The sequence below is a fragment of the Mustela putorius genome, unplaced genomic scaffold (genome assembly GCF_011764305.1).
Source record: "Mustela putorius furo isolate JIRA1106 unplaced genomic scaffold, ASM1176430v1.1 tig00003909_pilon_pilon_pilon, whole genome shotgun sequence".
In the NCBI taxonomy this organism is placed as follows: Eukaryota; Metazoa; Chordata; class Mammalia; order Carnivora; family Mustelidae; genus Mustela; species Mustela putorius.
In genome coordinates, this window is record NW_025422057.1 from 11,840,368 (window position 1) to 11,856,240 (window position 15,873).

Genomic DNA, 15,873 nt, shown 5'->3' on the forward strand with positions numbered 1-15,873 from the left:
AGGGGGAGACAAGGGGAAGGGAGGGGAGGGGCTGCTGCTGGGGCCCGCCTTCTCCTGAGCGCTGTGCTTTGAGTTTGGAGCAGGTGACCAGGCCTGAGTCTCCCCGGCCGGGTGGCGAGACTCCCCGAGGACACCGGTAGGCGCGGGGGTGGGGGAATGCCCCAAGGTTTGCGCACCGTCCTCCCAGCCCCGAATGCCCCAGGTCAGCCCTTCTCCCCGCTCACCGGCATCAGTAGGGCAGGCTGTGGGGAGGCAGGGTTTGGCGCGCTCTGAGGACGCAGTCATCTAGACAGAGCTGCCCAGCAGTCGAGTAACTTCCGTTTGCACAGTGCCTTGGGCAGCTTTCAGCGGGTGAAATCTTCGCACGAACGTCGGAGGTTGAGACAGGTTATGGTGGTCGCCGAAGTAAGTAGTGGAGGCATCAGGACTTCATCATGCAGCAGACTCCCAACAGGTGTTCAGAGCCTGGGTGGCCATTAGCTGGTGACTTAGGTAGGGATGGGGGCTGGGCCCCAAAATCTGCCATCCTCCGACAGTGGTTGGTGTGTGTGTGAAGGGGAGGCTGCATCAAAAAATGGGCTGTATGTGCAGCTTGAAAAATAAACCATATTCAGGGTCACAATTTAATACTTCAAAATGAGTCAGATATTTTTGTAGAAACGATGGAAAGCATATTGGAAGATTTATGCTTAGGAGGGTGCGGGGTGGTCATGCTCTTCCTAGGAGAAGACACAACACCTTTTAAAAAATGGAAGGTAGGAAAGACCTTAGGTACTGGGAAGGATTCTTCAGGGTTCTGTGGGACTGGGAAAATGCCGCCTCTGGTGACTGGGCGGCCAGGCAGGCGGGCAGGTCGGGACTTTCCTTTCCCTTTCTGGTGGAGTGCTCTGGCTGGGGAAACAGGGGCAGAAGGCAGCTGGGGCTGACAGCCCTCCTGGGGCAGGAGGCTATGCTTCTGGCTCTGTGTCTAGCAGGTTTAGAATGGCCCAGGAGGGGCTGCCCAGAACCTCATGCTGGCACTGGTTTACTTGAGAATGAATGAGGGAATCAGACTGTCAGCTGTGGAAGGGACCTTTGGGATCATTCAATCCAGCCTTACTTTACAGATGAAGAAAATGAGACCCAGAGAAGAGAAGGATTTCTTCAGGGTCACATGGTGAATATGTCACAGCCAGAACTAGAACTCAGGGCCCTTCACAAACGGCTTGCTGGCCTTCCTGTTACACATGGACCCCGAAGGTATGTCTGTGTGTGCGTCAGCAGAAACTGAATGTGGAACACGGGGGAATCAAGAGAAATGAGATGGGGCCCGTGTGCCTTTTGCTTGGACCCCTACCCTCAGGGAGCGGGCCGGAAGCCAGGTGGCCGGCCACAGGGAAGGACCTGGGGCAGTAACTTGATGCTTTTTCTAGCCCCCTGTCTGCACGAAGGGTTGAAGATATGTTTCTCAGCCTCTGCATCTCCTCCTCCCTAACGGTTGATTTAAGTCATGAAATCAGGCAGTAGTAGTCTGCATGTGCCAACCCAGTTCCTTTTTCAAGTTTGTGTTGGCATTCCAGTTAAAAAGTCATTCCTTTTTTTTTCCTCCCCCTCTCCCACCAAAAATAAATAAAAGAGCCCGCAGAAGCGTGGCAGGTTTGCTGACACTGAGCTCCAAGCTCTGACCACAAGAACACCGGCCCCTAGAGTGGTATGAAGATTATTATTCTATAAATGGAAAATTCCATTCTGTTCGCACAGCCCTGCAGCTTGCATACTTTCAAGGTATGCAGACTTTTCAGCTCTGAGGAGTGGGAGCCACTGTTGTGAAAAAACTTGTGGAAGGAAAGGAAAGTTTAAAACTGGCAGCTTCTGGGTCGGCTTCCCCTGGGTTGGGCCAGAGGGAGTGTGGCAAGTAAGTGAGACCTTTCCTCTCCCACATCACATGATTTTTAGCCCTTGTGGGTTTTTTTTGGTTTGGTTTGTTTGCCAGGGGAATGAAAACTTTTCAGTGAACCCAGGTGAGAACAAATGCCATGCTGTAGGGCTGTGGGCCAAGTGAGTGGGTTGTGGGGACAGTGGAAAGATGCCCTGGAAAGAGGTGGAAGGAGCTCATGTGTCCTGGGGGGCTTGCTACCTGCCCTTCCCCCAGGCTGCTCACCTTAACTGCTTGGGGCCTTGCCCACAATGAGTTGTTTGATCTGGGAAGACTGTCTGGAAGTGGAGGCAGAGGGCATGAGGCTTCCCCCCACACCCCCCAGCACGTGCAGCCTCAGTGGACTGGGGAGCCTTTGCTGTTAGTTACCATAGAAAGGCCCAGGCGGGTGCCTGATCCAGTTCTGGCTTTAGTAAACAATTCCTTCTGTCACAGAACACAGACCTTAGCCAAGCCATGAGCTCTCCAGCTCTCTTTGAGGTGGTGGAACTCGCTTTAGAGATATTCTTAGTACCTCGGTGAGGTCTGCCGGCTTTTCATCCCCCTGCCACAAGTCTGGAACCAAAACAGGCAGAAACGGCCAGAGTGTGAGAATTTCTTCAAGGGATCCCCTTGGATAGGTGGAGGCAGGAGACCGGTTGGGACAGGCCTCCTCTCGGAGGCTGGAGGGTGTGGCTCGGTTTCTTCTGGAATGGGGCCTGCCCAGCATGGGCAGGAGGCTCTGGCAGGACAGGGGTGGGTGGCCAGGTGGGCTGCTGGGACTCAGCATTCCCCCTCTCCGCATGGCTCCCAGCCCCCAGGCCGAGAGGCAACACACAGGCCTCAGGCATCTCGAGGATCTTAAGAAATATGAGGTCAGCCTTGGGGAGTGAGGCAGCTTGGCAGGTGTCCAGGAGGCTCTAGAGATGCTGTTCGTCAGGCTCTGGGCTCCTGCTGACCCGCCTGCCAAGCTCTTTCCAGGTGGGTTGGGCATATTTCGGCACCTTGGGGGTGCTCTTCTGTCACAGGGTTGACTCTGTGTTGACTCTCTATATCATGCCTTTGGCCAAGCTCAGGGAGTCCCAGGGAAACCCCATCCCTGGGCTTAGAGTGAGCTAGAGTTAGCCGAGAAGCGCCATGGTGAAGTGGGGGTTGCTCCTTAAGCCGTGGCTATTTTCATCGTGGCGCTTCTGTAGAGTCCTGTGTGGCCTTGGCTGAGGCCCTTAACCTCTCTGGGCTTCAGCAACTTCCTCTGATCCTCGAGGGGCTCATCATGTCAAAGGGCAGGCGCTTCACCCTGCTCGCTGGCTTACTCCGGTTCCAGACGAGTCTCTCCCGTGGCCTCTGGGGTTGAGCTGTGACAGGTGTAATCCAGCCAGACAGATCTCATTTCCCCGGGCCTGATTGGTTTAGGAGGGGCTGATGACCCAGTTCTGGTCCCTGAAATGTCAGGGGAGGTCTGTTAGCACTCCGGGAGGGCATTTGCTCCCTTGTGTAAAAGGAAAAGAAACAAAGACCAGGAGCTTCCCTTTCTTCCAGCCACTGGCAGGTGACGGATCTGAGGCTGCCCTGAGGTGTGATAAGTCTCAGGGGCCAGAAGCTGGCACACTGGGGATGGCTTCTTTTTTAAGAAGGCGCCATGTGTAGCCCCACATGGGGCTCGAACTCACCACTGTGAGATCAAGACCTAAGCCGAGATCAAGAATCAGACACTTAACCGACTGAGCGACCCAGGTGGCCCCAGAAAAGTTATTAAAAAAAGCCTCGGGGACATTTTTGTGGATGACTTGGTGACTTGTTGCAAAAGACCATTAAACAACTTTATCATTTCAGCCACTGTCAGGAAGGGATTTTACTTAACAGCTGAGTTCGTTCTAAGTGAAACTCGTAGCACTCTGAAAGAAAAATGCATTTGGTAATTCTGTCAGAAAGGTAGGATTCCGCGGTCTGGCCAGATGGAGGGGACAGCCACAGGGGTGGGAGGAAACAAAAGGGGAGCCGGAGCAGGGGCTTCATAGTGTCTCCTCTGTCACCAGCCCTGTCTTGCACCAGAGTCTCCCAGCTGAGAGTAATAACCTACCCCTTCAGACCAGGGGCTTCACAGCGTCGCCTCACAGACCCCCCCACCTGCTACCTGGCTGCCCCGAGAGGCAGGTTCTATGACTGCCCTCCTGGTGCAAACGGAGAGAGTCAGGGCTCCCAACCAGTGTTCCTCTCACTCCAAAGCTGGGCTTGTCCCTCCTTGGAAGTACCTGGTCATACCCTGGCCACGGGATGTCTGGGGCCCAAGAGGTGGAGGCGGCCAGCCGGGAGGCAAAATTGGGCTCATTCCACCACGAGTCAGAGATTGTCCCCCAACAGAGACAATTCTGGTTGAAAGAGGTTAGATTTTTCTATTTATCCAGTGGCGAGTGCATTGGTCAAGTGAGGAAGGCTTTCTCTTTGTGACACTCGCCCCAGTCTTCCCAGCCATGTCGTCTCCTCTTAGAAACCTGGTTTGTCCCAGTTTTGTTTAAAGCACATACTGTCCAGAAGGCTGACAGCTGGCAAGGCAGGTATCCTGGAGTCGAGGATGCCCAGAGTAATCATAACAATAGCTCACAGGTATGGAGCCCTTTCAAGGCACTGAGCATGAACTCCTGTCCTTTCTTAGACCTTCCCAGCAGTCCTGAGGTGATACCCATTTCACAGAAAGGAAAAATGAGGTTTGGGGAAGCGGAAAGAGTGTACTACTCAGCTTCACCCAGCTAGTTAGTGGGTGGAGTTTCTCCATGGCCTGTGCTGTAGGCCTGGGCAGGCTCCTGGCCCGTGGACATTCATTCAGTTAGAATTCACAAATGCTGCCTCCCGTCTCAGGTGTTTCCCTAAATAGGACTACCGGCCTTCTCTTGTTCCTCTTCAACACCCTCTGTCTGCAGGAGGGGAGGAATCATACATAAAATGATAAGCTATAAGGTCAAGATTGTTCTCCAGTGATGCATGAAATGGTGAATGATAAGGTTAAGGTTGTTCTCCAGTGGGCCTGAGGGCTGGAGTGGGGGCAGGGAGGAGAAAAGGTCAATGAAGGGGATGAGACCAGAGTGCCAAGCGGGGCTGCTGGGTATGCTTCTGCAAGTTGTGCACTGCACAAGAGCTTTCCACGCAAGGGGGTACCGTTTACTTCACAGATGGGGTCATGTGTATGAGTGAATCTCAAATAGTTTTCTGGCAGATGTGGAGTAAAGTATCTTTTTCTGATGGACTCGGTATATTATGACAGTTTTTCTCTGACAGATGGTTAAAGATGTCGTGTGGAAGAAGTACCTTTTCTTAATTGGCCCAAAGCCCAAAGCTTTGGCTCTAGGCAGAGGCACGAAATGCTAAGCTTCTTGAAAGCAGACCTCATGTGTGCCATTGGCTAGGTGCCCAAGGAGCCTTTTTAAAGCTGCAGGTGGAAACATCTCGCTAACTGAGCAGACCAGGTAGGGGTCTGGCCCAGGTCTGCTCTCATAGTTCTGGGTGAATTTTTTCTGTCATTTTGGACATCTTCTCCTGGCCCTACCTGGCTTACATTTGTATTTTCCCAGCTGTCATGAGTTCCCCAGGGATTTCTGGGGTCCTCAAAGTGCCTGGCTGAGGATGAGTGGGCAGCGGAGTCTGTCCTGGGGCGTCTCCGGCTCAGGAAGCAGAAAGTACAGTGATGGCCTAGGACGGTTTGAGTTGAGTAGCCTTGAGCAAGTCATTTCCTTTCTCTGGACTTCAGTTCTCGCTCACTTACAATGACTAGTTGGGCTGAGTGGTTTCTTGGTCCTCTCTAGTTCTAAAATTTAGGTGTTCACCCTCAAGGCCTGGGACCGAGTCCCAGACCGAGTGGTGGTTGTGACAGATGTCCTTCTGACTTCATGGAGCAAACAGGTGATGAGGTTTCCGTGGGAGGCATATTAGTTTCCTGCTGCCACCGTAGCCCATTACCCCCAGCCTAGAGGCTTGAAACAACCAAGAACCTCCTTTCCTACCATCCTGGAGGTCTGAAGTCTGACATGGGTCTCACTGGCTATGGTCGAGGTGACTGCAGGGCTGGGGGCTCTCAGGGGAAGCTGCCTGCATTCCTTGGGCTCCTGGCCTCCTTCCTTTTTCAAAATCAGCAAGAGCAGGTTAAGTCCCTCTCTTTGTTTCTTCTGCCTCCCTCTTCCGCTGTGTGATTTCGGCAGACGTACCCTGATCATCCAGGCTAATCTCCCCATGTTCATGCCATCTCATTAGCAACCTTAGTTCCACCTAGAACCTTAACTCCCCTTTGCCATCTAAGGTAGCATTCTCAGGGATGGGGAATTAGGATGGGGACATCTTTTGGGGCCATTATTCTGCCTCCTCCCGGAGGATAGGGGGAACCCTTAGCAGAGGAGTGTCATCAGTCCCAAGACCTTATCATATCCAGAGGTCACCTGGGCTGGTAAACTTAGGTTTCCTTTGCCTGTCAAGACCTGACATGGTACAGGGGAAGCTGTGGGGTAAGAGGGCCCTGCGCAGTGTGCGTGAGTGTGTATGTGGCCCTCAGGCAGACGGAAAGGTCCGAGCTGCAGGAAGGAATGGAGAGCAAAGGAAGTAGTTAGTGTGTGTGTCAGGGCCTCTAAACAAACTTAAAATAACAGTTATGATGATGTCACTTAATTTGTGATTAAACCAGACAAAACAAACAGCCAAGTACAACAACAAAATAACCCCAGCTAGAATAAATGCTCTACAGTCCTTGCCTTGCTCAGGAGGAGGGTGAAGATACTGACAGCTGTAATATTCTTTAACTTATGGAAAATTTCAAGCATTACAAAAGTAAAGGTCATGGTAAAAAGAACTCTAACCCAATTCACCCTTGATATATGATGAATCTTATCTCCACTCTGATTTTTCACTCCGTCTCCCATGCCATGGATCATTTTGAAGAAAATTCTGAACATCAGTGTTCATTAAATTTAGATTTTGATAAATGAGGTCTCTCTATATAAATATATAGGAAACCAATGAAAAAGATAGAGGGTATAATAGCAGATGTAAGGAAATGGAATGAGGAAAAATAATTCAGGAGAGAGCATGACAGAAGGAAAATCATCACGGAAATGGGAGAACGAATTGGGAGTATACAATAAGATGGTGGAAATAAATCCAAACATAAAATTCCTTCTAGTAAATGTAAGTGGGCAAAATGGTTCTGTTCAAATACAAAATTTCAGGTCTGGATTTAGAAAACAACTATAAGGGCACCTGAATGGCTCAGTGGGTTAAGTGTCTGCTTGCGACTTGGGTCATGATCCCAAAATCCTGGAATCGAGGAGCCCCACATCTGGCGCCCTGCTCAGTGGGGAAGCTGCTTCTCCCTCTCCCTCTGCTGCCTCTCTCTCTCTCTCTGTTAAATAAATAAATAAAATCTTCAAAACAAAACAACCCAGCTATATGGGGGTATCTGAGTGGCTCAGTCGGTGAAGTGTCCAACTCTTGATCTCAGCTCAGGTGTTGGTCTCAGGGTCGTGAGTTCAAGCCCTGCATTGGGCTCCATGCTGGGCATGGAGCCTACTTAAAAAAAAAATACAGCTATAGATCCGCTGTCAAAAACACATATAAAATGTAAGGATGCAGAAAGGTTAAAGTTAAAAGTATGAGAGAAGACGTGCCAGTAGACGCTGAAAAGGAGCTGACAGAGCTGTGCTAACAGCAGGCTAATAGGCTTTATGGCAAAAAGCTTTACTAGAGATCAAAGGGTGGCTATGTCATGTAAAGGGTTCACTTTACCAGGAAGATATAACAATTCTAAGCTAACATATATCTAACAATTTAGCTTCAAAGCATATGAATGAAAACCTGATGAAATATCAGCAAGGATATAGGAGATTTGAATGACAATTAACAAGCTTGGCTTTATGTATTTTTATGTACCTGTATATAGACATACATGTCATTGTATAAAATCGTATGTAAACACTGCTTTGATAATTGCAGAATCTGGGGCGCCTGGTCAGTTAAGCATCTGCCTTCAGTTCAGATTGTGATCCCAGGTTCTGGGATCGAGTCCCACATCGGGCTTCCCGCTCCTTGGGGAGTCTGGTTCTCCTTCTCCTGCCCACTCATGCTCTCTCTCTCTCTCTCTCTCTCTCTTTCAAATAAATAAATAAAATCTTAAAGAAAATAATTGCAGAATTTACATTCTTTTCCAGCATTCATAGCGCATTTATAAAAGTTGACCGGATTCTGTACCATCAGCTAGTATTAACAAACTTGATAGGACTGCTGTCACATCGGATTTTCTGGCCGCAATTCCATTTCATTAGAAATCAACAGCCAATGATAACAAGAAAAGAACATAATACAGGTAAGCGAAGGAATCGATGAAATGGGGAACAAAGATATGATAGATGGCTGACAGAGCTAAATAGTAGCTTCTTACAAAAGACGAATACAGTTAATTTGGCAAGGTTTATCAAGACTAAGACATGATGCAAATGAACAGTTTCTGTGACTTGATGCTTCATAAATCTGAAAATGTATAGGAAATGGAAAAATTGCTGGAAAGCAAGAACTCCCTCAAGAAGCAGTATGTATGTATGTATGTATGTATGTACTTCTTTATTTGAGGGGGGGAAGGGCAGAGAGAGAGAGAATCTCAAGCAGACCCCCTCTGAACACGGAGCCTGATGCGGGGCTTGATCTCACGACCCTGAGATCATGACCTGAGCCAAAATCAAGAGCAAGGGGTGCCTGGGTGGCGCAGTGGGTTAAGCCTCTGCCTTAGGCTCGGGTCATGATCTCAGGGTCCTGGGATTGACAAGTCCCGCATCAGGCTCTCTGCTCAGCAGGGAGCCTGCTTCCTCCTCTCTCTGCCTGCCTCTCTGCCTACTTGTGATCTCTCTGTATCAAATAAATAAAATAAAATAAATCTTAAAAAAAAAATAAAATCAAGAGTATGATGCTTACCTGACCAAGCCACCTGAGTGCCCCAAGAATTGAAAAACCTCGATGTTCTGCAACATTTATATAAATTGAGTCAGAGTTTAAAAATCTTTTCACAAAACACTAGATCCAGTTGATATAACGTTTTTTCTTCAGTTGACTTCAGCGATAAGTTCTATTTTTCAAGGAATAAATAATTTCAGTTCTACACAAACCATTCTAGAGTTTAGAAAATGAAAGAATCATTTTCTAATTCATTTTACAAGGCTAGTGCAACCTGATATAAAACAACAAATATAAGAAGGAAAAATGACAAGCCACGCTCTGTTTGGACCTACAAGAATCTGAAACAAAATACCAGTGAGCAAGAGAATGAGCAGTGGGGAGGGGCTGGGGGAGGGAGAAGCACACTCCCCGCTGAGCAGGGAGTGGGACTCAGCCTCTGGGCTGGACCCCAGGACCTGAGACCAGGACCTGAGCTGAAGGCAGACACTTAACTGAAATGAGCCACCCAGGCATCCCAAAACTTTAGCTTTTAAAAGACAATGTAGAAAAATATCCTTATGACTTTAGGGCAGGAAAGGATTTCTTAAACAAGACACACACAAACTCCACTAACTGTAACATTAATAAATAGTACCTAATTAAAATTAAGCACTCCTGTCCCACAGAAAGCACCATATAGTAAGTAAAAAGACAAGTCACAGAGAGGAATTATTTGCAATACATTATGATTGATAAGGAAGGGACTTTGCACCCAGAATATGTAAAAGAACACCTAAAAAGTTGGTATGATTTATATAACCCAAAAGAAAAACTGATGAAAAGTTCCTGATAGCAAAGGAAATTTGAATGGCCAATAAATAAGAGAGTAAATACGATTATAATGTGGGAAGGAAATTTGAATGGCCAATAAATAAGAGAGTAAATACGATTATAATGTGGGAAGTTTATACTGACTGCTCAGTCCAAGGTTATGTGTGGTTTCAACTTCACTAGACATTGCCAAATTTTTTTCCAAATAGATTTTACCAATTTCACCCCCTGTGGCCATGCACAAGAGTTCCAATTCTGCCACTTTTTTTTTTTTAAAGATTTTATTTATTTATTTGACAGACAGAGATCACAAGCAGGTAGAGAGGCAGGCAGAGAGAGAGAGAGGAGGAAGCAGGCTCCCTGCTCAGCAGAGAACCCGATGTGGGACTCGATCCCAGGACCCTGAGATCATGACCTGAGCTGAAGGCAGAGGCTTAACCCACTGAGCCATCTGCCCCTGCCACATTGTTTTTTAAAGAGGTTTTATTTTAAAGTAATCTCTGTGCCCCACATGGGGCTCGAGCCTACAATCCGCAGATCAAGAGCGGCACACTCTACTGACTGAGCCAGCCAGGCGCCCCCGAGTTCTAGTTCCACCACATTCTGGTCAACATTTAACAGTAACAGAATATTTGATTCTGCCAATCTGGTGGTGTATATATACATCCTCTGATGTATCACTCTGATGATTGGGCTTCTCCAGTAAGGCTTCTCCACCAAGGCAGACACCAGTCAGGACTTCGGGTGGCTTCAAGGAGTTTCCAGTCTTCCTTCTGGTGGCGGCAGATCATGGATAGGGAAAGAAAGCGCAGGGAGCCCCAGGGTCGGACCCTTGGTCCTTAGTGAAGCTGAAGGTTCACTGCGGTGGGATGAGGCAGTCCAGGAAAACACCAGCGTCTACTCTGATGATAAAAACAGGAAGATGAGGAAATTTGAACCTGGGTCTGCTTGTGTGAGGAGCCCTGCTGGGCACAGCAAGAATGCTTGTAATTTAGGTGTGTCACATTTGGGATTGCTTCTAGCCCAAATTCAATGTCTCCTGGGTAGCTATTTGGCTCTGTTTACGGCTTTAAAAAGTTGCAGGGAACTTTGCCCTCATGGCCAGCAACTCTAGATCATAATGAAGTTATAAATCAAAGAGTTAAATTTAAGAAATGAAATGACACACAGACAACTGAGAATGAAATGCATGTAAACATTTCCCTATCTCTGACCTGGAAGGGTCTTTCTAAAAATTTAGATGATGGATGCAATCCCAAAGGCAAAAGCATTAGATCAGACAACATGAAAATGTGTAAAAAAGTAACAACAACAAATGCTAAATGGCAACAATTAACAGCTATTCATGGCAAATGTTTCCCCCAAACAAAAGGGTATGGCACATATTTCCCAGAACATATTTGTCATATGAAAATACAGGGTCACAATTTTTAAGGACCACATACATAGGGTCGTGTTAAGAGCTGAGCTTTGGGGGCGCCAGGGTGGCTCAGTGGGTTAAAGCCTCTGCCTTCGGCTCAGGTCATGATCCCAGGGTCTTGGGATCGAGCCCCGCATCGGGTTCTCTGCTCCTCGGGAAGCCTGCTTCCTCCTCTCTCTCTCTCTGCCTGCCTCTCGGCCTACTTGTGATTCCTCTCTCTCTGTCAAATAAATAAATTCTTAAAAAAAAAAAAAAAAAAAAAAGAGCTGAGCTTTGAAGTCATACAGACCTTCCACTGCCAAAGCCAGCAATGGCCAGTTGAGTCTCTTAATTCAAGTCTCACTGATACTGAGGCTCCTGCCTCCACCTTCTGTAGACAAGGACTCTTGGATTTACGTTGGACCCACCTGGATAATAATCAAGGCTAATCTCCTCTGTTAAGGTCAGCTGATTAACAACCTTGATTTCTTCTCCAGCGTTCATTAGCCTCTGCCGTGTAGGGTAACACACTCACGAGTCTGGGTGCCCGTTATTCTGCCTGCCACACCAGCTGTGTGACCCTGAGCAAGTTATTCTCTTGAACCTCAGTTTGTCTTCAGTGGGTTTTTTTTTTTTCTTCCCCTCCCAGTGGTGTTTCTTAACCTCAGCCTTATCAACCTATTGGGACAGATAAGTGTTGGTTGTAAGGGCTATCCTGCACATGATAGGATGTCTAGCAGCCTCTGTGGGCTCTATCCATTAGATGCCATAGCAACCGTCCCCCTCCTGACAATGTGATAGCCACATACGTCTCCAAACTTTGCCCCATGTCCCTTATGGGCAGAATTGCCCCTTGTTGAGAAATGGTCTGTACAACAGCTGTTCTCACCTCCTAGTGTAGCCGTTGCGTGTCAGACTAGATGGTACGAGTGTAGCCTTGACTGTCAGGCAAGACGGTACATATAAAAGATTAATAGAGTGGCACATGCCTAGCAAGGTCTCCCCACGTGGTATAGATCTGCAGCTTACTTTTCTTTTTTTCCCTTCTTTTTCAAGATTTTATTTAATCTCTACACTCAATGTGGGGTTTGAATTTAAAAACCTGAGATCAAGAGTCACAGGCTCCACTGACCAAACCAGTCAGGTGCCCCTAGGTCTGTTAGTTCACTCCCCCCCCCCCAAGATTTTACTTATTAATTTGTCAGAGAGAGAGAGAGTGCACGAGCAGGGGGAATGGCAGATAGAGGAAGATGCAGGTTTTCCTCTGAGCAGGGAGCCCGATGTGGGGCTCGACCCCAGGACTCTGGGATCATGACCTGAGCCGAAGGCAGACGCCCGACAACTGAGCCACCCTGATGCCCCTGCAGTTTGCTTTTTTAACAATGAATGTGTCTCAGAGGCTTTCCAGGTCAGTATATACAGAGCCACCCCACTCCGTTTAGCTGCTGAGCAGATGGACCTGCTTATTTCAGGGGTGGTGACAAGCTCCCTGCCCCCTCCTGTGTCTGGCAGGTGCTCAGTGAACAAGGGTTTCTACTGGATCGCTGACAGGGCAAAGTGCTCCGAGGGCTGGAGCAGCCTGTTGATATTTTAGTTTTCATCAACTGTGCGAAGCCTTGGAGTTCTTCTGGTTTGAGTGCGTCAGAGTCTGGTCTGGAAATCTACCCGAGATTATTTTTAGCCTACTTGGCCGGAGGACCAGCCGCTCAGTGCAAACGTGGGCTTGGGGCTGGAGCCCGTTCTCACATGCTGCCTCTAGCAGTGGCCACAGACTTGGGAAGGTCTGCCCGGGTCTAGGGTGGATCTGACCGATGTGGAACCTTGGGCTCCTGAATCTTAAAGCAGGACTGGGGATTTCCTGGGATCGGCTCCAGCCAGTAAGTAAGGGACCCCAGGGGATGCCTGGGTCCTTTCCTGGCCCTGCGGGGACCGTGTCTGTGTTGTTGGTGCTGATGGGACCTTCACACGCTGGCCTCAGCCTCTGCCCCAGCTCTCCCCGAGCTCCAGATAAGCTCTGAATGTCCGCCTCACTGTGCCTTTGCTCAAGCTGTTTGCTCTGCCAGGACCTTTCCTCCCTCCTTTTTGGCATTCAAAGCTCAGCGCAAATGTCCGCACTTCGGTCAAGCTTCCCCCTTTCCTATAGGGAAGAGCTCGTACCTGTTAACGTCCTGGTCACAAGGTAGGACTGACTTCTGCTATCTGCCTGCTTCCCTCCCCAGAGGGGGGCTTCTGGAGGCCAGGAACTTGGTGCCCATCCTAGAGCCTGGCACAGGGTAGAGCTCTGCGAATGTCTGCCGGCGGAGGGGAGCTCCCTGAGTTCAGGTAAAGGCCGGGAGGAAGGTGCCCGGGGAACGGAGTGAGTTGAGAAGACCAAGCTGAGGGATCATGTGGAAACCCCCGCTGTGCAGAAGAGGCCACACCGTGGCTGTCCTCAGGATAACGTCCGCATTGTCTTCAGAGTGTCCTTATGGGCTAAAACAAGAAACACAGCACATCAGAGGCTTTCGTCCAACTCAGAAGAAATCTCTCATTTCTAGAAAAATACTACAGGAAGACGGCCACCGTTTCAGGGATGATAAGGATACGTCTATGTGAAACCTCTTCAGCCACTCTCCGTGTGAGCAGTGTCATTAGGTAGACACCGCAGTGGTCACTTGTCTAGGGTCTGACCCCCAGACCCTCAGCCATCCACGTGCGCTGGGGCTGAGGAGCGGGAAGTGAGTGGAGAGGGCTTGGGTCACGATCTCAGAGTTCTGCGAAAGCATTTTTCTGTGCAGAAGGGTCGGGTCCTCGAAGAGAACCTATTAACTTGTACTTTCCGTGCCTTCGTAAGCAGCCCTTGTATCCTGTGCCTCAGCTCAGACCGCAAGCTGGTGGTGATGGAGAAGGGAGTGATGTTGAAAGCAGAGAACCCGGCCCGGAGGGAGGAGACCAGCAAACTGTCAGAGAAGCTCGCGCGCGGGTAGAGCAGAGCCACCTTGGGTTGGGTTACTGAACGTTTGAGCAGACAACTTGCATCCGGTCGTCTCTATAGAGAATACTGTGTGGGGGCAGGATATAATCATTGGGTGCTGAATTATCTGTGTAAGAAGGCAGGCTGTGTAGAGCACAGTTTAGAGAGTGATTAACACATAGACTGGTGTGTGGCGTCTATCCTGCACGTGTACTCACTTAGGTGGTCTCTTTCTGTTTAGTCACCAGGTAAATAATGGTTGACTGTGGGTCCTGTGTCCAGCAGTGTAGGAAGAGCTCCATGCTGTTACCTAATGTAATCTCCGGCCCGCAGGGGGATAGGTATTATGCATAATCCCATTTTATAGCTGTGGAGGGTGAGGCTCAGAGAGGGAAAGAACACCGCCAAGGTCACACAGCCAGCAAGGGCTGGAAAGGACTTTGATCCCAGGTCGATAGGCTCTGAAGCCAGTGCTCTTACCCCATTGGCCCTGACTCTCCTGTGGTCTTCCTCCCCGGCCTCAGTGGACTGCAGTCCTGTTGGGTGTGTCCCCTGCTGCCCTTTAATCTCTACACTTGCCCTGCTCGGGGAAGGGTTTAGCCCTGATGGAATTACCTCCCGGGAGGCTGGAGACACGTCAGAGCCCCTGAGGTCCCCTGTTGTGACATTTTGCTGATGAAAAGCTCCCTTCCCGGAGCCAAAGAATATTCATTGTGCAGGCCCAGGAAAAACACACCACGTGTCCCCTGACAGTCCAAGGATGAGTCCTGACTGTCTGGACACGCTCAGGGTGTACCCATGGCCTTTGGGTGAACTAACCGCACCTTGTCTCCAGGTCAGAGGTGTAGTCGAGGGCCATGGGTCTGCCTAGTGACTGGGTCCAGCCGGAGGGCCGGAGATAGCAGTCCCGGGAGGCAAGGCCCAGGGTCCTGGCCGTGGAGTCACGTGATTGCCCCGCAGGCTGCGGTGAGGTTGAGGGGGCGTGAGCCCTGGAATCCGCGGGGGTGTCTGAAGCATGTTGAACACAACTGTCAGGTTCAGAAGGGAACTCGCCACACAGCTGCAGCACGGACTGGAAAGGGCCCTCAGTGGGCCAGCCCTGGGGCAGCATGAGGGCCCACCTGTGTGATAGCAGCACGTTTCCTCCCCGGAGCTCAGACTCTCCGCTGCTCAATGAAAGGACAGGCACTGGCACGGGAAACGTTAATGCAGATCACCATTAAACAATATCATGGAACAGTAGAACCCCCCCCTTTATGGTCCTGTGAAACAGTTGGCATGTATATTTACCTCTGTATATGTTGTGTGAAAAATATAGAAATTTGTAGGAGCACCTGGTTGGCTCAGTCGATAGAGCATATGACTCTTGATCTTGGGGTTGTGAGTTCAAGCCCCACATTGGGCATAAAAAAGTATATATATATATATGTATATATAATATAATATATATATTTCATATATATATGAAAATATATGTAGAATTGCTATACAGTGGTTTTCTCTGGGTGGTGAAATTATAAGTGATTTTTTTTGTATAGTTATATATTTTACTTATTTCTGAAAGAGACACAAAATTCAAATCCAGGACACTAGATTCCAAATCCTGTGCTCTGGGCTCGTCTGTGCTACTGTCAGTGCTACTGAAGCCCAACAGTGACTGTCCCCGCCTGTCCCCCGAGACTGCAGCCAGCTTGCTGCTGGGACCAGGCACACCTGCTGGAAAGGCCTTGGGAGCTACACCTGCTCCTTCTCCTTCTTCCCACTGGGTCCCTCGCACTGCGCATGCGTGTGCTTTCAGCTGGGATTTTGTGGTGCCAGATTCCTTTCTCAAAACAGCCCAAGTGAAAGTCTGAGTCCTATATGTTTCTTCACCTCCCACCACTGCATGCCTGG

The 15,873-nt window shown here is 49.2% G+C and overlaps 1 long non-coding RNA gene across 2 annotated transcripts in view; it reads left to right on the plus strand.

Moving 5' to 3' along the window:
- Positions 1–15: 15 nt before the first annotated feature.
- LOC101693189 overlaps positions 16–15,873 on the plus strand; it is a 156,580-nt gene continuing 140,722 nt past the window's right edge. For both annotated transcript variants that reach the window (XR_199353.3, XR_006603152.1), the window contains exons 1-2: positions 16–136; positions 1,107–1,239. This is a non-coding gene — a long non-coding RNA (uncharacterized LOC101693189). The remainder of the gene's footprint in view (positions 137–1,106; positions 1,240–15,873) is intronic.